This window comes from Impatiens glandulifera, chromosome 6 (assembly GCF_907164915.1).
Source record: "Impatiens glandulifera chromosome 6, dImpGla2.1, whole genome shotgun sequence".
NCBI lineage: Eukaryota > Viridiplantae > Streptophyta > Magnoliopsida > Ericales > Balsaminaceae > Impatiens > Impatiens glandulifera.
In genome coordinates this window covers 30673137-30695632 of record NC_061867.1, presented here as the reverse complement: position 1 = coordinate 30695632, position 22496 = coordinate 30673137, and the positions used below count along the sequence as shown (strand labels likewise).

Below are 22496 nucleotides of genomic sequence, written 5' to 3'. Positions count from 1 at the left end.
AAACGAAAAGAAAGTTCTTAAATGGGCAAGAACTTCAGACGTTGCTGAGGCTTTGAAGAGAAAAGATCTAGTGGAAGCTTGCCTATATGGAAAAGCTCTTTTCCCAATCTTTGAAGCCAGAAAGGCTAACTTCAATCCTGTTGAGAAAGGATCTGAAGTTGAATTAAAAGTTTTGAAAAGGTTGAACGACATTCTGGACAGTTACGTCTTTGTAGCTTCTCGACACATTCATGGCGCCGATTGTTCTGGCGTAGAACCTCTCAATGATGATGAAGCTATGGATATTCTTGATATTGAGAATGATGATGATGAGCTAGATGCTGCTCTATTAAACGAAATCGGGAATCTTTCTGCCGAAGAGAGACGCATTCTAGATCAACCTATTCAAGAGAATCCGAATGAAGAAGAAGAATAAGTGATTGTCCAAGAGCCTGAATAAGCCCTTGAGACAAATGTAGAAGAAGTTCTTGTGGAAGATGTGATTGAGGAGGCTGTTCAAGCTCCTATTGAAGAAGATATTGCGATAACCCCTGTTGTGAGAACAGAGGGAGTTCAAGAGAAAGTGGTCGAGGTAACTCAGCCAGAAACTATCAGATCTGAGGGGGAACCCTCCAAAGAGAAGGCCGATGAAGAAGAAAGTTCCTCATCTGAGGAGGAACAAGATCAAAATGCAACATATAAGAAGCCCCGTCTGTTTCCCGACACCATTTTGGGAAATGTTCATGAAAATATCAACATTCCTATTCATTACTCTGGAAATTTGTATGAGAGATTTCAGAGAGCAGAAGAAGAAATTTTAGAAGAAGAGCAAGATGAAGCTGCTAAGAAGGTCGAAATGAATCAACCGGAGCAATCCTTGCAGATTCACACAAACTTTCAGCCAATTCAGAGCATGGCAGCAGAGTCTGAAGAGATTTCATCACATGAAGAATCTTCTGCCGAAGGAAACAAGATGTTAAGGTCTATGAAGTATGTGCTCTCATCTATTCAGAAGACTATGACAAAGGCCATGAATACGAAGGAAGAAGAAAGAAAGGGATTTTGCAAGATTATCAAGGTTCTTACTGAATTGGATAACACTTTGAAGAAGAACACATATGAGACTCATGTCGCAAATCTAAACTTCTCAAAGTTTGAAAAGCAACTCTTCAGCCGTCAAAGTGAATTACTGGACATTGAAAGGCAATTCAATGATGAACGTCACAAGGAGACCTTAGAAGAATTCAGTCTGGTGAAGAATCAGATGGTGGAAATTCAGGGTTGTTTGAGTAGAAATGACAATGAACGACAGGAATTTGCTGACTCCATTGCAAGGAAGTTTCAAGCAAAGGAGAACGCAAAGGGCAATCCTGAAGGTGCTCAACCTCGAACCGCTCAAGGTGAATCAAGTAGAAGAAATGACGATGTGTCAACCGAAACTAGATCCAGGCGAGCTCTAAGAAACGATGATAATCCTAGGTCAACCAAGAGAGGTGGAGGTCGAAGTGGTAATTATCGTGGAGGTCGAAGTGCTAGTGGCCGTAGTAGGCTACCCAATGTTGATCAAGGAGGTCATGGAAGCGGTAATGAATGTGGTGGTAGATCAAGTGGAGGCGGTCGTGGTGGTCGTGGCTATCCTTCCTTCTTCAACATGGTTCTCGGTCAAGATATGAGTCCAACCGATCCTCGAGTTAAAAAGGAAGAACAATAATCTCTTTTCTTATACTCTATTTAAGTCTTTCAAACAATGTTTCTTTGATGGTTCTCTGAATATTTTTTTTGGATGTGTGATGTAAATGAACAAGGGCTTTGTTTATTTATATGATGAATGCATATTTTGGTATATGTATGCAGGATCCCAATTTCTTCATCAAAAAGAGGGAAATTGTTGGGTCAAATTTTTTTGACTGAGTGTTGAAATAATTTAACCATTGAGATTTTGATGATGAAATGACTTATGAATTTTGATGCAGGTGTATTATAACAATATTTCATAAGACTTGGCTCTAATCAGTGTCATTAGACCGATTTTGGAATTAGATGCATAGAATTAGACGTACATTCTAACTCATCGGATTTAGACGTATAGTCTAATGAATGCATAGAATTAGACGTACAGTCTAATGAATGCATAGAATTAGACGTACAGTCTAACTCATCGGAGTTAGACGTGTAGTCTAATGAATGTATAAAAGTAGACGTACAGTCTAACTCATCAGAGTTAGACGTGTAGTCTAATGAATATATAGAATTAGACGTAAGTCTATTTTACACGGAATTAGACGTAAGTCTAATGTGTTCGAAATTAGACGTACAGTCTAACTCATCGGAGTTAGACGTGTAGTCTAATAGACTTATAATTAGACGGATGGTCTAATAGATATTCAGAATTACACGTGTAGTCTAATGAATGAACGAAATTAGACGTACAGTCTAACTCATCGGAGTTAGACGTGTAGTGTAATATATTTGCAATTAGACGGATAGTCTAATTTGTGCGGAATTAGACGTGCAGTCTAACTTAGTGGAGTTAAACGTGCAGTCTAATAGAAAGTGAAAGTTAGACGTGAGTCTAACTCCTTCAGATTAGTTTGAGGTAGAATCGGAATTAGACGTGTAGTCTAACTCAGTGGAGTTAGACGTGCAGTCTAATGGTTATTGGGTAATTAGACGTACAGTTTAATTAGTGAAAGTTAGACGTAAGTCTAACTCCTTCAGATTAGTCTGAGGTAGAACTGGAATTAGACGTGCAGTCTAATGGTTATTGGATAATTAAACGTATAGTCTAATTAGTGAAAGTTAGACGTATGTCTAACTCTTTCAGATTAGTGTGAGGTAGAACCGGAATTAGACGTGCAATCTAACTCAATGGAGTTAGACGTGCAGTCTAATGGTTATTATAATTAGACGTGTAGTCTAATTCTATTAGACCAGGCGGTCTAATAGACTCGGTTATTAAAAAGTGATGTTTGATTTTATTAGACTGATTTTCACAATCCGTCTAACTGAAATACGTCTAATGCTCAGTTTAACCTGTATGCTTGAAGCTAGCATCTCACCAACCCATGTGCTATAGCTGTACCCTACTCCTGCTATACTTTCTAGTTAAGATTTGTAAAACAGCTATATGCAACCAACCAAGTAATGCAACGTAAGATAATTTAACTCACATTACTTGTTTTGTAGGTACATCCCTGATGAAATATTCAGCGCACTATCAGTGATGTATAGCCACGATCCTTGTGCTCAGAACCTGCTGTGTACAATGGAAGTTTTCCAATGGAAGAGTGCCACGTATCATTCTAAAAGATTCGACCGTTAGCTCCTACTCAGTATTTAACAAATTTAAAGGACAATGGACAATCTTCCTTACGAATTTGCCGATCTTGATCATCTTGCTTACTGAATTCAATCCTTTGAATACTCATACTTTGAAGCTGCTTTCTGATTGTACTATGTGTGAATCAAGAGAGAGCTAGAATCAAAACACCTTTAGCTGAGTGATATTCTTCATCTTGTAATTGAACAGAAAGTGTTCTGTTCAATAGTGAGCTAAGTGTGTGTAAACTGTATTTGATTCGAATCATATTATAGTGAATCCTTCCGGTGTTTGGAAGAAGGAGTGACGTAGGAGAGTTTCTCCGAACATCCATAAACAAACTGATGTGTTCTTTCATTTCTGTCATCTTTCCATATTTCATATTGTGCTTCAAACCCAAGTAAACAATTCCGCCTTGAATCTGTTTCAAGTATTTACAAGTGTTTGCGTAGAATAGAAAGCGAATTAAATCCCTAACATTATTTCTTTTAAACCGTTTTTCATAAGCTTTCATCCTTAGCCAGACCTCGTCTCTATCGATAAAGTCGATCCTATCACAAACTTTAATCCGCGACAGGAAATACAAGGGCAAATTCAAACGGTGAAAATTGAATTTTATGCAAAATAGAATGAAAGAGGAGTATTGAGAAAATAAATTTCATAATTTTTTTTTTCGTTTGCCAACTCCAAAACACAGTAAATCAGCTTCTCTAGTCTAAGAATTTTCTTTAGACTTATTTCTAAACTGAAAAGAATATTCTAATTAAGAATAAGAATTGTCTAAGCATTGTCTTTACACAATATATTATTATTTTAAATATTGTAACTAATTGCTCAATAAAAAGTAAAATATATTGGGTACAAGTGTGTCCATACTAACTTTTCACTTTCATTGCATCTTATTTCTAATTAGGCATATTCTAATTAGGCGTGTTCTAGGAAGAAGAACAAATAATCAGGCATATCCTACACATCCAATTATAAAATATCTATCAAAAACTATTCAGATCATAATGTTTCGATTTAACAGTACCTATTCATATCTATTCAGATCCTATAAACATTTCGTTGAAATCCACAACAATCAAAACAACAATCAAGACATATGAAAGGTTAATTCTATATTCTAAACATCTGATTCTAACATCTACATCAAAAGATATGTACATATCTTAATATTTACCTGGAAGAAGAATTTCAAGAACAATCGTCGATTCGGGAAGAAGAGCAGACGGAGAACGGATCCAACTGGCAGGAAGGCGGGCAGGAACATAGAGAAGAGGGAAGAAGAAGAGAACTTACCTGATTGCAGGCGGATGATCGGCGTCTTCTACCGGCGACGACTTCAACAAATCATACTGCGGTTGAAGAAAACGTGCTCGGAGAAGAGGGAAGAAGGGAAAAAGGAAGAAGGGAAAAAGAAAGAATTTGGCGCGCGGGTAATTACAGACTATATGTAACGGTTATGGAAAAAACTGTTACAGATAATATATTAGTAACGACTTTGTAAGAAAATCGTTACTGATATCCATTCCCAAAAATATTAACTGAAGTCTTATTTGTAACGGTTTTTGCGAAAACCTTTACAGATACTTGTAGCGAAGATGAAAAGACGGTTCACTATTTGTAACGGTTATTGAGAAAACCGTTACAGATACTATATCAGTAACGAATTTATAAGAAAACCGTTACTGATATCCCTTCCCAAAAACTATAACTGAAGTCTTATCTATAACGGTTTTTGGGCAGATACCCTTAACTCGAAATATAAAATTTTAGCCGCTATTATCTGTAACGGTGAATATTTATCTCCGTTACTAATAATTTATATCAGTAATGGTCTTATATAGTCATTACTGATATGTTTTTAACAGTAACGGTTTATTATAACCGTTACTGATATAAATTATGAGTAAGGGCGTTCGAGTGCCGTTACTAGCAGTCGTTACAGAAGTCATTTTTTCTACTAGTGAAGGCCTCTAAATTAAATAATATTATATTTAGAAAAAATGTTATATTCATTTATTTCAATGTTATTAATTCAAAGGCCAAAAATAAATTTAATAACTATTTAGAAAACATTTTGTATCCAATTATCCCAAATAATTAATTTATTGGCCAAAAATAAATTAAATAATTATTAAGGGAAAATGTTGTATTCATTTATCGCAAAATAATTAATTTAGCGACCAATGAAAAATTAAATTATTATTTAAGAAAATGTTGTATTCATTTATCCCAAAAATATTAATTTAAAACGACAAAAATAAATTTAATAATTATTTAGGAAAATGTTGTATTAATTTATCACAAAATAATTAAATGAAGAGCATAAATTAAATAATTATCTGAGAAAAAATGTTGTAGCCATTTAAATTCTAAAATAAAAATAAAACTCTAAAATACACAAATAAATCAATAAATAGAACAGAATAAGCAAAAATAAATGTTATGATTATTAATTTATTTTGTAGGTAAAAATATATATATATATATTAAATGACGAGGGGAATGTCAAACATGACCAAAGTCGTTTGGTCCAAATCAAACCGTCTCTAGACCACGCATAGCTCAGACGCGCAATGAGCAAGGCCAAATGGAAACCTAGACGGAAGGTTAATGTGAAAGACTCGGGACGCCAAGTGTAGACGAAATCCATTAATGATATTTCACTTCTTAGTCGCAATTCGTTGCTTATGGACACACGAGTCTATGATAGCGTAAGGAAAATGATCTAAGCGTCATGAGGTATTTTACCCTTTTAAATTAACTCATTTGGTAACCAATGATATATGATTTCAACAATTTTCAAATAAGCCCATGCATCTATAGCTAAAATGACACCGATTTTGTATCCTCCAAACACGGTTGTGTGATGGTGATTGGTGATGGTTGATCTCATCTATGTGTGTTGACCCTTCACGCGTTGCACTTGGGTCTTGTTTCTACGTTCATTGGCTTGTGGCTTGACCTTCTATGTGTGAGTTGGACCCTTGGTTTTTCCCTATTCTAGCTGGGTCTCGGTAGTTCGCTATCACTACAACAAAGAAGACTTCTGGCGACCCTTAAAAAGACTTCTGCCAACCCTTAAAAGCGTCGCCAAAAATATCACCGACCCTTATTCTTGCGTCGCCATAAGCAGGGTCGGCGCATGTTATAACAACCCTTGAATAAGCGTCAGTAACATTAATTTAAGCGTGGCCAAAACCACATTTAATTTTTAACAATTTCACTTTTCACTTTTTAATTTTTGTTTTTATTTTAAATTAAATAATCATTAAAAACATTTAAAATAACATTTCCTATTCATGATTGAAAATTTAAATAATAAAAAAGAAACATAAATTTTCTCAATAATATTTTCTTATAAAATAATATCATAATCAAATAAATAAATATTAATTATCATATATTACAAATTTTTAATAATGTTCTAATGTTCAAATAAACAAAACATTAGATTCCTGTTTATTTTCAACTTCAAGTGAACTCTGGCTATGTAGGTAAATGACATGTTTGTGACGTTCACTATTCTTGTCGGAAAACTGCTAACCGACAAAACCATTAAACATTAATGGAGTGATATGATAAACAAAGATGAATCATTAATCACCCGACAAATATTAACAAGTTGAAATAAATCTATCTAAATAGTGCACTTACAACTGTGATGTTCATAGGCTACAAAGGGTTTGATACTATAAAATTTGTTCTAATCTGTAACAAAAATATTGAAGTAATATATCTGAGACAAAGACTAAAAGACAAGAACCTTAAGAGTCTAAAAAATACACATGACGATAAGTTATGTAGATATAAAGAATGTAGGAATTACGCAATTTCAAATGCAATTAACCATGTTTAATGACTTAACTAGTATCTATAGCCATGGAGAATTATCTCTCTAAAAATAAATAATAAAATTTATAAGTGCTACAAAGAACCATACCTTTTGATTTAACAAAAAAATGTAAAAACTATTGGAAAACAACTTTTTTAGAATTACCATCATGGTAAACTTCCTATCTAGTGATGCAAATCATATAATACAATGTTACTATTACTAAACCCAAAATAAAAAAAAAATAATGAACCAACAATTCTATTTGACCAACATAAATTATAAGACTATATTTGGTTCAATCAATACACATTTAAAATCATTCATCTAAAAATACATACCTTCTTGATGTTTCCAAAACATTTGATTCTCTAGGGTTTAATCGAACAGATATAACTTTGTCTTTATCCCACTCAAACATGTTTACTGTTAAACGAAATAACAGGCAATTCAAACTCCACATCATTCAAATGCTCAATGAAATGAAAAAGAGAAGAGAGATTAATACCTATTGGGTTCCCAAACCATTGGTAATCAACCGCCCTAATAAATCTCCCCAAATCAACAATTTGTTCATAACAATACTAATCTAATATAAACCATCATTAAAACAAGGCATTCATTATCTTTGATATAAACATCCTAGAGTCTAACACTTTGAGGAACAAATTTCAAACACATAATTTGGGGAAAATAAAGCATATTGTTTAAGATTTTATCCTTATGTTGAGTCAATTCTACATTAAACAAGAAGACGTTCATCTGTTCACACTGTCTTCCTTAGATGGTAAGACTAAGAGGTATCCTTAACAAACCTAACAGGTATCTAAATAGAATCCAGGCACTGATCAATGAGTCGTTACTCCTCATAGGGCTTCTTCGTTACATATTTGTCTGGTGGATTAAAGCCTAAAGCTGTAGTAGGTGGTCAATCAGTAACAAGATTAACCCATAGTAGTTGAACTGGTATGGGACCCTCCGAAATTCCTAAAGCATCCGTCAAGAATATACACACAACTTCATCGATATTTGAAGAGATCATGTACCTGGAAAACCCATTCAATCCTTTGGTTTACGAGTTAAAAAAATAAAGATAATTCAAAATTCGAAGAGAGAAGAGAGAAGAAAGGTGGACCATGAAAGCCTTCATGTTGTTGTAAATAGATCTGCCTTCACCCATAGCAGCAACAATAGAACTAAAATTGTCATCAGCTAAAACCATATATGATGTTTCTTTTTGGAACCTAAAAATATTATAAGATTATAAATAAAATCAATGCAGTCAAATAAGTTAATGACAGCAAAATTAAAAATACCTCGGTCCCAGAAATACCCATGGCAATTCCGGATCAGCCAATTTCAGGGTAGGCACATCATTCACCCTATCCTCAGTCATGGAAACAACTTCACCATCTTCTTTAAGCAATCTGACTATGTCTTGTTTATGCCTTGGTTCGGCCCTGGAGAACAACAGCCCTCAACTTTGCATTAAATAAGTTTTAGGATCACCAAGACACATAAACTCCCTCCCTGTTATGCTTCTACAAGTTATATCCTCATGTTGTCCAAATACACCTATTTCACAGAAAATAGCTTCAGTTGTGTTCTTGTTGTCTCCCATAATAACCATAACTACTCTATAATCTTCAATTGCTTGTCGGAACTCTTTCCAGGGGATCCTAAACCAAAAAGGGGAAACAATCATGCGCGTGAAGAGATATTAAGAAAGAACCTAGGGAAAAAATTAAAAAATTACTCTCAGGCCAGCAAAACCAACAAAAATGAGGTTACATTCTATTGAAGAATATGTGGATGGATTCAGCAAAAGTTGGTGTGCTGAGTGATCTTCATCGCCGGTGTAAGTAAAAAACTCTGGAAGATCCTCCTTATATGCAAAACCCAAACATCGTAGCGCACTTGTTGACATTTCATCTAGACTTTTTAAGATTGTGTTTCTAGAACTTTGATTTAGTGTTAAAATAGAACCGTCTAGTAGTTGAATGAAGGAACTTCGTTCTAACAAGTTCACTGCACCCTACATTATCATATAAAATCTTAACTATTATTAGAAGAAAATGAAATATTTTTAAAAGATTTAGTGTACCATCTGTGTAAAGTTAGATAAGTTCACATACAACCAAGGACTTTCATCTTCCTGAGGTAGAACCGACAATAACTCCCATAGATTTTCTGTCCCGGTCAAACTCAAGAGTAGCGACACATGGATCATGTTTATTACAAGAATTGCAGAAACCTTTTAAAGATAAAAACTTTGTCAACATTCATGTAAAAATGTTTGATAGAGAAAATTACCACAAGTATGAATAACTTACAAAGTAAACCACCGTTCACTGAGCTGAGGATGAACCAGCATTCATACCATCAGGAAGTCCCATTTTCTCAACCATCACTTGTAATAAAAGGAAAACATCATAATCATGAACAAATTTTAAAATATATATACATATATTCTTCTCTTTATTATATGATCTGATTACCTTCAGAGCTGCCTCGGTAGGCATTCCGTTTGCAACAAAATGATTCCCACTTTCTTCAATGCCTGCATCATTGCACAGAGCAGCAATCTTGATTATCATGTGAAGATTATGATCTATTCTTCGCACAGGTCATCCTTGAATTTTTCCATCAAAAGGTCTATATGTAGTCCCTTCTACATTAAAAGGCCAAACATCGTTTGCTCTATCACTTATGGCCACGAACTTTGATACAGACATCTGGTTTGTGGTTAAAGTACCTGTTTTATCTGAGCAGATGACTTTTTACATCCTAGGGTTTTAGCACTTGGCAACTTCCGCACAAGTGCATTCTTCTGAGCCATCTTCCGGGTCCCAAGGGCCAAACATGTGGTTATGACTGTTGGTAAACCTTCCGGGATCGCAGCTACTTCCAGTGCAACTACAATCTCGAAATAATTGGTGCATTTCTCGAACGAGAACTTAAAGTTGGTGCCACCCATCAACGTACTCCCAAGCAGTGGCGGACCCAGAAATATTTTCTCGGGGGGCCAAATAAATCAAATAAATGCATTTTTTAATTAAAATTTTACTCGCTAATTACATAAAAATACTAACAAGCACAATTACTAAATTATTATTGTCCATGAGTCGGTACAAAAAGAAGACAAAATATCTTCATTACGTTGACTATACCAATCAATCTATTCAAGAAAATTACCTTTATTTGATGAACTACTTGACTCATCATGTTCTCGAAAAGATAATCCTTGCCTCAATAGAAAGCGTGTTACATCAAACATTGTCGTTAAACGGGTGCGATAATTTATTTCTATATCACGACCATGTGTACGTAAAACGTTTCTCATGTTATGTCTTTGATCTTGAAATGATTCAAATTGATTTCTAGCTTCATTATGACAATTATTTGAAGTTTCCATATGTCGATTGAATCTTTCGAATGCCCTTTTCCAATTTTTGTACCCATCTCCTATAAAGGTAACATCTACGTTTTCTCTATTTAAAGGCTTAAAAAGATAACACTAAAAATAAAATGATGTATCTTTTGATATGCTATGTTCTAACCATGTATATTTGATTAGTAACATTAGACTCATTAGTAGGCTCATTAATTGATTGAGAATGCTCAGACTGCTCATGTGATGTAGAAGTAAAAATTCATTTATAGAACTTCTCCATTATTCTATATCCTACATAAAATAAATAACTAAAAATAGATATGTGTCATAACCTAGGCCCCTAAATAAAATCTAAAAAATACATTTATTTGTTGTAATAGTTTAAAACTAATTTAAAATTAAGAAATATAAAATAATATTTTACCTTTATATTTATATAAATTATTATTTTACCCTTATATTTATATAAATTATTATTTTAATCTTTATTTTATAATTAATTTGTATTATTAATTAATTATATTGAAATTAATAAAATATATATAATTATAATATAAATGTAGTTTTAAAATAAATAATAATCTTATATGATTTTCATTATTTTATATATAATTCTTTATATTTTAAATTATATAAAAAATAATTATATAAAGAAAATGTGAGAGGCAAGGTTTGATCACCTAACCTCCATTATGGAAGGTCAACTCCAAAACCAGCAGGGAAAAACCTTATTTGATAAATATTTATATATAAAATATCTAAAAACTTTTATGGTTGGGGGAGGCCCGGGCCCCAAGACCCCTTGTAGGTCCGCCACTGCTCCCAGGTGAGGAAGTATTTAAGATTTATAAGCCACACCAGAATACATACTACTCTTATAATAGCTGTCAAGGCTTATCCAAATCTATTCAACTTCTTCTTCCATTGACATTTATTAGTGCGTGAATCACTCAATTGATAGAAAGGAGAAGAGCATAATAGTCTTTGATTTTGTGAATACATATTGCAGATCCAATGAGAGAAATACAATACACATATAATCCGGAGGTAGAGATCGTGTTATATATATATATATCAGATTACATAATTGTAAAATTAGCAATAAAGAAGGTTAGAAAAGTAGATCATCAAAGCGAAACAACAAAACTGAACAATGTAAACCTAAAATTAGATAAGAAGATCAACGAAGAACATATCAATACTATAATTATAGGGAAAAGAAAGAAAAGGAAAGAGTACAAGTTCAATTCCGCATGAGTTGTTGAGTTCCAATGGTTTGTAGAAAGACAAGATTGGGGATCTGAAAAAGGTAACGAACTAGTAAGAATATGTAGAATGATCGACGAGAAAAACAATAGGAAGCTCAACGAACTGACGCCTAAGAAGTTTTTCATCTATATCTCTGTCCTCTATGATTTATTCTCTCTTTCTTTCTTTCTGTGAAAACATTTGTTTCTACGCTACCACCGCTGGCGTTTATAGAACAAGAACTCGTCTTCTCCTCTAATCAATTCAGAGCGCGATTTTTCGAGAAGAAAGGAACTCAGATTGAGCGATTGTTTCGCAATTGGGAAGGGAACTCAAATTGAGCGATTTCCGTTGTCTGGAGGTGAAGTGCAAAGTCTGATTAGGTTTTGGAAGAGAAAAGAAAGGGAAATTTGAGTAAATGACCTCCAAAATGAGGTTATTTGAGGTGGTGGCAAAATATAATTTTAATTGCGTTCGTGGTCTTTTATTTCCGCCACCGCCGTGCCATCGCGAGAAGAGAGAGGAGAAGACGACGAACGCAATTAAAATTATATTTTTCCACAACCTCAAATAACCTCATCTTGGAGGTCATTTACTCAAATTTCCCAAAAGAAATGGAACAGTGGATTTCTAATTTTAAAATAAATAGGTCTTAAACTTAATATAATATTTAATTTATATTATATTTTACTTTTAATTAAATTTAAATAATTAAAAGACAGATGTTAATAAAAATATTAATAATTAAATTTTAATGTAATCAAATTAATAATTAAATTTTAATGTTAATAAAATTATAAGTCAAATTTAATTTAAAATTTTAAAATTTTAAAATAGTGAAATAAAATATTTATAAATTAAAAAAATAAAAATATTAAAATTTAGAATAGTTAAATAATGAAATTGTCGACCAGAAGTATTTATATAAAAAAAAATAATAATTTTTTTTTAGTAAAGGTTGTTGTATATATAAGAATTGGTAAAAGTTTTGTTTCTTTTGATTTTTAGCTAAGCTTAATATGCGTTGGCAACGCATATAAGGGTCGTGTTTTGTTGTAGTGTAGCTACATTTGTCGGGTGGCCGTGCACGGTGATCGTTGGTCACCTTCGATCAACATTTTTTTTAAAATTTTATTCAAACCTGCAAAATAAACCTAATTTATATTAATTAATAAACATGTATTTCATTGAACCTATTATGTATTTATTGATTTCTTTATATGTTTTTGATTTTATTTGAAGATACCTAGATTTTAATTATTTTAGAATTAGATCGATTCCTAAACAAATTATTTAGTTTAATATCATACACTGAGTTGTTTTAGAAATAAAACAAAATTGTTGGCTCGAAATTATTTTAAAATTATAAATTCGGGGCAAAAATTAGGTGTCTACACAATTAAAAATATAAAATTATTTAAGCATATAACGACAAAAACATATCATTAAAACATGATTCAAAAAAATACAATTAATTAGATCAAAAGTCCACTAGTAGTTATTTATGTAAATTTTTATAATTATTGTAGAGTAATTTCTATATTAATATTTTAACAAAAAATAAATAAATAAAAATGATAAAAAAAAAATATGATTTTGTTTAGAACTAAACTCAAAATTAAACAAGGCCTAGACTATATAATTATTTTAGGTTATTTCTAATTGATTACACCAAACTAAATTGAAAGGTAAATTTTAAATATTATATTTTTTGAAAAAGGATTGAATAATTTTTGTTCATTCTCTCTTTAGAATTAGTAATGTTCTCATTCTCTTGGCGTTCTAATTCTCTTGGCATTAGGCAAGATAAGAAACATAATTGGAATGGACCGTTCACTGTGGTCTAGAAATCTTTCGACGACCGTTCTCGAAGAGTCTCTATGAGCCTGTTGTCATCCCTTCTGAAAATGTATCTATCAAGGCAAAAAAAAAATCGAAGTTGTATTTCTTCTCCTTTTTTCCTCTCCTCCTTTACAAAAGTCATATGAAACTTTAATAGGCAGCACGACCTCGAACACATCGAAGTGTCAGTTTCAACTTCTAGTAGATGGCATTGAACGTAGAAAAAAAATCATGATCATGGGTCATTTTCCTATTTGAATAAACTCATTTGGTTTAATAACAATTGAAATGATTTATGTAATTTTTCAAATGAGCCAATGCAACTAGGGCTAAAATGAGCCGATTTTGTCTTTTTAGGCGTTCCTTCAACGCGAACCTGCGATGGCGATGAGTGATGATTGATTTTCTCTATGCGTGTTGACCCTTCACACACAACGCGCTTGGGGTCTAGTTCATGGTGCGTGTTGTCTCGTGGCTTGACTTTCTGTGTGGAGGTTGGACCCCAGGTTCGTGTGAGTCGCGACCGTTCTCCGGATACAATGGTAGCTAGTCACGGTTCAGTCAATATTGTTTTTCAATTTTATTTCAACATGCAAAACCATCCTTAATAATCATATATTTCATTTAACCTATTTATGTATTTATTGATTTGTTGTAAGGTTTTTGTTTTATTTGAAAATATTCTGAATTTGAATTATTTTATAATTCCACCTATATGAAATCATTTACGAATTAATTATTTATTTTTAATCTCGTGCAATAAACTATTTTAGAATTAAAAAAATATTAGCTCAAGATTATTTTAAAATTATAAATTATGAATAAAAATTGAGCATCTAACAATTTAAAATATAAAACTGTTTAACCCTAACAACAACAAAAATGACGTGAAAAACATGATTCAAAAATAAAAAAGAAAAAATCAATAATATAATTAATTAGCTCAAAAACTTTAATAACTATTGTGAAGTAATTTCTGATAGGATCGACTTTATCGATATAGACGGGGGTCTGGTTATTGATGAAGGCTTATGAAAAACGGTTTAAAAGAAATCTTGTTAGGGATTTAATTCTCTTTCTATTCTACGCAAACCCTTGTGAACACTTATAACAGAATCAAAGCGGAATTGTTTACATAGGTTTGAAGCTCAAGATGAAGAATGTGAAGATGACAGAAATGAAAAGACACAGTATTTGTTTATGGATGTTTGGAGCAAAATCTCCTACGTCACCCCTTCTTTCAACCACCGGAAGGATTCAATATAATATGAATCGAATCAAATACAGTTTGCACACACTTAGCTCACTATTGAACAGAACACACTCTGTTCAATTTACAAGATGAAGAATATCACTCAGCTAAAGGTGTTTTTTATTCTAGATCTCTCTTGATTCACACACAGTATAATTAGGAAAGCAGCTTACGGATTGAATATTCAAATGATTGATTACACAATAGTTCTTCTCAGAAGGTATTTCTTAGTTGATCGAATAGCAGTTCGTCCGTTGTCCTTAAGATTTGATAAATACTAGGCAAAGACTAACGGTCGAATCTTTAGAATAATACGTGGCACTCTTCCATTGGAAAGCCTCCATAGTACACAGCAGGTTCTAAGCACAAGGATCGTGGCCGTACACCAACTAGTAGTGCGCCGAATATTCCATCAGAGGTGTACCTGCAAAACAAGTAATTTGAGGGAAATTCTCTTACGTGGAATTCATCGGTTGGTTGCGTATAGCTATCGTACTAATCTTCACTAGAAAGTGGAGCAGGAGTAGAGTACAGTTATAGCACGTGGGTAGGCGGGTGCTAGCTTCAAGCATACAGCTTAAGCATAGCATTAGACGTATTTCAGTTAGACGACCTCGTCTAATGAAATCAAACGTCCCCGCCTAATAACAGAATCCATTAGACAACCTAGTCTAATGGAATTACACTTACGTCTAATTACAATCACTTCAGACTAATCTGAAGGAGTTAGACTACACGTCTAACTTTCACCAATTAGACTACACGTCTAATCTTTCACAAACCATTAGACTGCACGTCTAACTCCACGAATTAGACTACACGTCTAATTCGGTTCTACTTCAGACTTGTCTGAAGGAGTTAGACCACACGTCTAACTTTCTCTTTCTATTAGACTGCACATCTAACTTTACGAGTTAGATTGCACGTCTAATTATGGTTCAACTTCAGACTTGTCTAAAGGAGTTAGACTACACGTCTAACTTTCTCTTTCTATTAGACTAGCACGTCTAATTTCGAATACATTAGACTGCACGTCTAACTCCACTGAGTTAGACTGCACGTCTAATTACGAATATATTAGACTGCACGTCTAACTCAGCTAAGTTAGACTGCATGTCTAATTACGAATTCATTAGATTGCACGTCTAACAATATGAGTTAGACTGCAGGTCTAATTACGAATTCATTAGACTACACGTCTAACTCCACGAGTTAGACAGCACGTCTAATTCCGAATTCGTTAGACTACACGTCTAACTGCACGAGTTGGTTAGTTGCATATAGCTATCGTACTAATCTTCACTAGAAAGTGGAGTAGGAGTAGAGTACAGCTATAACACGTGGGTAGGAGGGTGCTAGCTTCAAGCATACTACTTAAGCATAACATTAGACGTATTTCAGTTAGACGACCTCGTGTAATGAAATCAAACGTCCCCGTCTAATAACAGAATCCATTAGACCACCAGGTCTAATGGGATTAGACTTATGTCTAATTTCAATCACTTCAGAATAATCTGAAGGAATTAGACAACACGTCTAACTTTCACCAATTAGACTACACGTCTAATCTTTCACAAACCATTAGACTGCACGTTTAAGTCCACGAATTAGACTGCACGTCTAATTCGGTTCTACTTCAGACTTGTCTGAAGGAGTTAGACCACACATCTAACTTTCTCTTTCTATTAGACTGCACGTCTAACTTTACGAGTTAGACTGCACGTCTAATTACGGTTCAACTTCAGACTTGTCTAAAGGAGTTAGACTACACGTCTAACATTCTCTTTCTATTAGACTAGCACGTCTAATTCCGAATACATTAGACTGCACATCTAACTCCGCTGAGTTAGACTACACGTCTAATTACGAATATATTAGACTACACGTCTAACTCCGCTGAGTTAGACTGCACGTCTAATTACGAATTCATTAGATTGCACGTCTAATTCCACGAGTTAGACTGCACGTCTAATTACGAATTCATTAGACTACACGTCTAACTCCACGAGTTAGACAGCACGTCTAATTCCGAATTTATTAGACTACACGTCTAACTCCACGAGTTAGACTGCACGTCTAATTACGAATATATTAGACTGCACGCCAAATTACGAATATATTAGACTGCACGTCTAACTCCGCTGAGATAGACTACACGTCTAATTACGAGTTCCATTAGACTGCACATCTAACTCCGCGAGTTAGACTGCACGTCTAATTTCAAATTCATTAGACTGCTCGTCTAACTCCACGAGTTAGACTGCACGTCTAATTCTGAATTCATTAGACTGCACATCTAATTACGAATTTATTAGACTGTATGTCTAATTCCATGCATCTAATACCAAATCGGTCTAATGAACATCTTTAGAACCAAGTCTTATGAAATCTGATTTCGATACACCTGCATCAAAACGCATAAATCATTTTATCATCAAAATCCCAATAGTCAAACTATTTCATCACTTAGTCAAAATAATTTGACCCAACAATTTCAATACTAATATATTATAAAAAAAACAATTAAACAAATAAAATGATAAGAGAAATATGATTTTATATAGAACTAAACTTAAAATCAAACAAGGCCCTAGTATTTTAAATTACTATACCACTAAATTAAATTAAATTGATAGGTAAATAAACTACTGTTAAGTTTGTTACGATTGGAGGCTAAATGAAGAATGAAGCTTAAAAATAATGAGCCTTAATGGGCTTTATGTTCTTACAAATGCATGAGATGATATAATCCTTAAACTCAAACCTGACTAGTAAAAAAAAATATAATTAAAAAAAAAACTCATTTTAGTGTCTGATAACTTGATTTTAGTTATCCTACTTAGGCATTGTAATGTTCTAATCAAGTAACTATAAGTCCGGACTTAACTATTAATGATAAATTTGTAAAATTAAACTTACTTCAAATTGCCTTTAAAACAAATATTAGCTATATATTATTATTATTATATAATTAATAAATTTTATACATTGATAAGGAAATTATATTTATAAAATTAATTACATTAATTCATTTATTTCAATAAATATAATTTTTAAATTTAAAATCACAAGAATGTGACTAGTTTAAGAGTGTCTAAATCAGAAAACACTTATAAATCGTAAAATAATATAATTTATGTTTATAAAATGACTTTTCGTCAAATAGTCATTTTCAAAATAAAGTTATTATCGTTTTATTATAAAACTAAAATTGGGAATTTGGTTACAGTGAAAAATAGAAGAAATCCTACATTTATATACAACTAAATACTTATAAATGATTATAATATTTTATAAATGGATTAAGATGCATAGGAAAATAAGGAAGAATATGAATGATTTTAAAACTTTATAGATTGATCCATAATTCCATATATCTAATAATTAATATTCTAACATGTTTTAAGCTAATTTAAAAAAAATAAACAAAATCCAATAAAATAACACAAATATAATACCAATTTCAAAAAAGATTTTTATTAAATAATAAACGTACAAATTAAGTTGATAAATTTGAAAAAACATATATTAATCATAAGATTAATTAATATATTTTGAATATAAATCATATTAATTTAATGATTTGAATATATATCTTATATCATACATTTAACATAGATCAAATGTTTTTTTTTTTTAATTCATAATAGTCTATATAAAAGTTTTATTGTTCAAATTAATTCAAAAGTTTATCCCTAAACTCATAGTATACTAAAGAAACTATAGAGAAAGCACTTAAATCATTCAAAAGTGTGCTCATATTACCAATAAATTAGAATTTATAAGGAAATGATCATAACTACCATTGCAAGAATAAGGCACAAAACTTCTAAACATGTCGATATTACTTTTTAAAACCCTAACTATTTTATTTTTATTTTTTTCACTTGTGTTACCAATAATTCAATTATAGTATTAATTTTACTAGAGTGACACACTACAGGTACAATGACACAATACAATCAAAATAAATGAAATTTTCAAATTTATATAAATAAATGAAGTATTAAATTTGCTTAACAATAAACTAAGTAGGGAAAAGAAAATAAATTTGCATATGATCTATCAAACTCTGAGAGTTGACATGTCATGGGTGACAGAGTCGGTCTACAAGAATATATTAAAAATTTAAATCAAATAAAAAACATACTATTTAACAAAAAAATTATACTAATATCATTGCTTGTTTATATATAATATTATAAATATATGTTTATATATAATATTATAAATATATGAAAGGTATAAAATTGTTTATTAAGGTTGAGTAATATCAATATTATATTAGTTTATTTACAAAATTATTATAATTAAAAAAAAGTAAAATATATAGGAGAGAAACGGATGACTTCACTTTATGAATTCGAATATTACTGTAATCTAATATAATATTTTTTATTTTGTCTTAATGTTATTTTATTTTTAAAATTAATTTTAAAAAAATCTTTATTTAATAATATAATCATCTCATCATAGATAAAAGAAATAATAAAATTAAAATATTATTATATTAACTAAAAATAAAAGCCTGGTTCGGATTGGAGTTATTGTAATAACCTAGAGGGGAAAATGAGTAATGATTAATGATTATTTTAAGAAGATGAGAATATTTTTGATAAAATTACTTAAAGGGTATTGATATATAATAATAAAATAATAAATAGTAATTTAATAAAGGGTATTTTAGTATTTTGAATAATGAATTGAGTGATGTGATTGATGAGAGGGGGGAGTGAAAAGATGTTTAGTGGGTTAGGTTATTTAAATAACTCCAACCGAAGAAGGCCTAAGTCAAAGAAACATATTAACATTTGTATAATAAGTTATTATAAAACAAATGACCAATAATCTAAGTAAACAAAACAATTATTTCACAAAAATAAACCAAACCAACATGAACTCATACAAATTTCAAAACCATTTTTTCCTACACCAAACATACATATAAATAATATCACGATGTAATATACCAGTACAAAGAGTAAGGCAGTGCATAACACCACTTATAAAGACTCTAAATTTTCAAATTTATCAAAAACATTTAATTAATTAATAAATATATATTATAAATAAATTAATATATTTTTATCACAATTATATTAATATTTTTATATATATTATGAATTTTTTATAAGCATATATCTTAATTATATATTTCGTTAAAATTATGATTAGTATTAATATATTTTAATTTTGTGGCCACAAATTCTTTTTTAATAGTTCCTCAAATACTCCGGGATTTTCCATGTAATTACACCAAAATATATTTTTAAAAGATTTGACATAATTATAGTTTTAATTTTGTTTCTAGTTTTAGTGATTAATTAATTCATGATAAATTATATACATACCATTTTGGAGTGCAACCATATATATGATAGACAAGCATGAGTCTCCAAATATAAAATAAAAATTGTATCAATTCTTTTTTGGATCATGATATTATAGTTAGAAGCTCATAAATAATACTTTCTCCAAAAATCTTGTGAACGTGAAATTGACTATTACTTGATCGGAATTGAAGTAAGGTGTGAATATGTAGTCATTTAGTCATATGTTTTTGAAAGAAATCGGCCTTATACTCATTATTGATTTTTTTAAGACCTGATAATGATTCTGTCACAAGAATTGACATTAATGCTCATTATTAAAAAAAAAAAATTTTTGTAATGGGAGAGTTTTTTTGTAAAAATTTAGGATAATAATAATTGAATTTATAAGTGTGTTTTTTTAGATTAATGAGAGTTGGTAGAGTTCTTATTTTTGTAAAGTGGAGTAATAGGAAAAAAAATTAAAATTAATGCTGTAGTTAAACAATAATTATTTATAAATTTTTTTGGGGAGTTTTTCATTAAAAAAATATTATCAAATCATCTATATTTCAACCATTAGTTAATTTATTAATTAAAAAAAATATAATTATATCTTTTATTTTATTTTATTTTTATAAAGTTAAATTTTTAAATAAAAAAACAATAATATATGTTGATGCTAAAGGAAGGTTGTTGCTTCAAAATATACATATATAATTTTTTTAACTACTAAATTTTAATTTATAACTCATATTCTCAATGGATGAGTATTCATATAGAACAATATAATAAGGAAAAGGCACCAAACATCTAAAGATATAGATACAAAATTTCAAAACCGAAATGTAGAATGACATGTAACAATCAGAACATATGAAATTTTTAAACTTAGATAAATAAATAAATTACAGAGTTTGCTTATTCAATGAAGAATATACTGAAAATCCGGAAAAGAAAAAAAAAATTATCTTTCAAGAACGGTAATAAATATTTGCCAAATTACCATAGTTAATAGTTTAGGGATTATCAAAAGTAATTATGAATTAGGGCCATGGTGGCATGCTTGGGGCAGATCTTTGATACCTCAGCAATAATTCCCTGGCAAACTCTTCCTAACTCCGCAGCCCATCGGAGCTCGGCGAAAGTGTTTTGATAATGGAATTGCTGCAGATTTGCTGCCCATGAATTGGCCTGCTGATGAGATGATCCAATATTTGGATCAAACTCATAGGACTTGTTTGAGGAGGTGGTTTTTTGGATTTTGTCACTTTTGAATTTGAATATTACCATAATCTAATATCATATATATTTTTTATTTTGTCGTCACGTTTATTTTAATATTTGAAACGGTTTTTTTGAAAAGTTTTTCTTTAATTAATAACGTATTTATGAAAGTGACGTCTATGAAATAAAAAAAAAAATCAAATAAAAAAATGTTATAATATCAACTAAAAGTTAAGTCAAATAAATATATAAGGTTAATCATAACAAACCATTACCGTAGACCTATTTTCATAGTGTAACGACGATGATAAGAAGTTAAGTAATTTAAATTAATTTTTACAAAATTATTAAGGAAATCAAATATTTCACAACACCAAATATACATATAACATATAGCATCACCATATAATTACACCATAATTTATTTTTAGAAGATTTGAACTAATTATTGTTCTAATTGACATGATTAATTAATTCACGTTAAGACATGTTAGGATTGATATCTAAATACATAAGTACTAAGTACCTGATTTTGGAGATCACGGATCTGAGATACGCAACCATAAATAGGATCTCGGAGACGAGCATGAGCCTCGTAATTTAAAGTAGAAACGGCGTCGATTCGTTTGTGGATTGGGATAATTGTTAAAAGCTTTGTAACGTTGCTCGCCCCAAAAATCTTATGAACAGTCGCAAAATTGACGGTTCCTTCACTGGAATTAAAGTAAGGTGCGAATAGGCAGTCCTCGAGGCATTTCTTCCGCAAGAATTTGCAGGCTCCGCATGCCCTGATTCCGGCGCGAGAATTGACCTTGATGCTCATTGTTTATTTTTTTCCTTGAGAAGTTAGAGTTTTTTTTTGGTGTAAACACTTGGGGGATGAATATTAATTGAACTTATATATGAGTTTTTATTTAGATTGGTGTGGGTTGGTAGAGTTCTTTTTATTGTAAAGTAGAGTGATAGAAAAAGAAAATTGAGTTTAATGGTTGTAATTAAATATTAATTATTTGTAATATTTTAGAATTTTTTTTTATAAAAATATTATTACATCATCTATATTTCAACCAATAGTTAATTTAATA

The 22496-nt window shown here is 31.2% G+C and overlaps 1 pseudogene; it reads right to left on the bottom strand.

Annotated features, from left to right (window-relative positions):
- Positions 1-6996: 6996 nt before the first annotated feature.
- LOC124943475 lies at positions 6997-22234 on the bottom strand (annotated as a pseudogene).
- Positions 22235-22496: the final 262 nt, after the last annotated feature.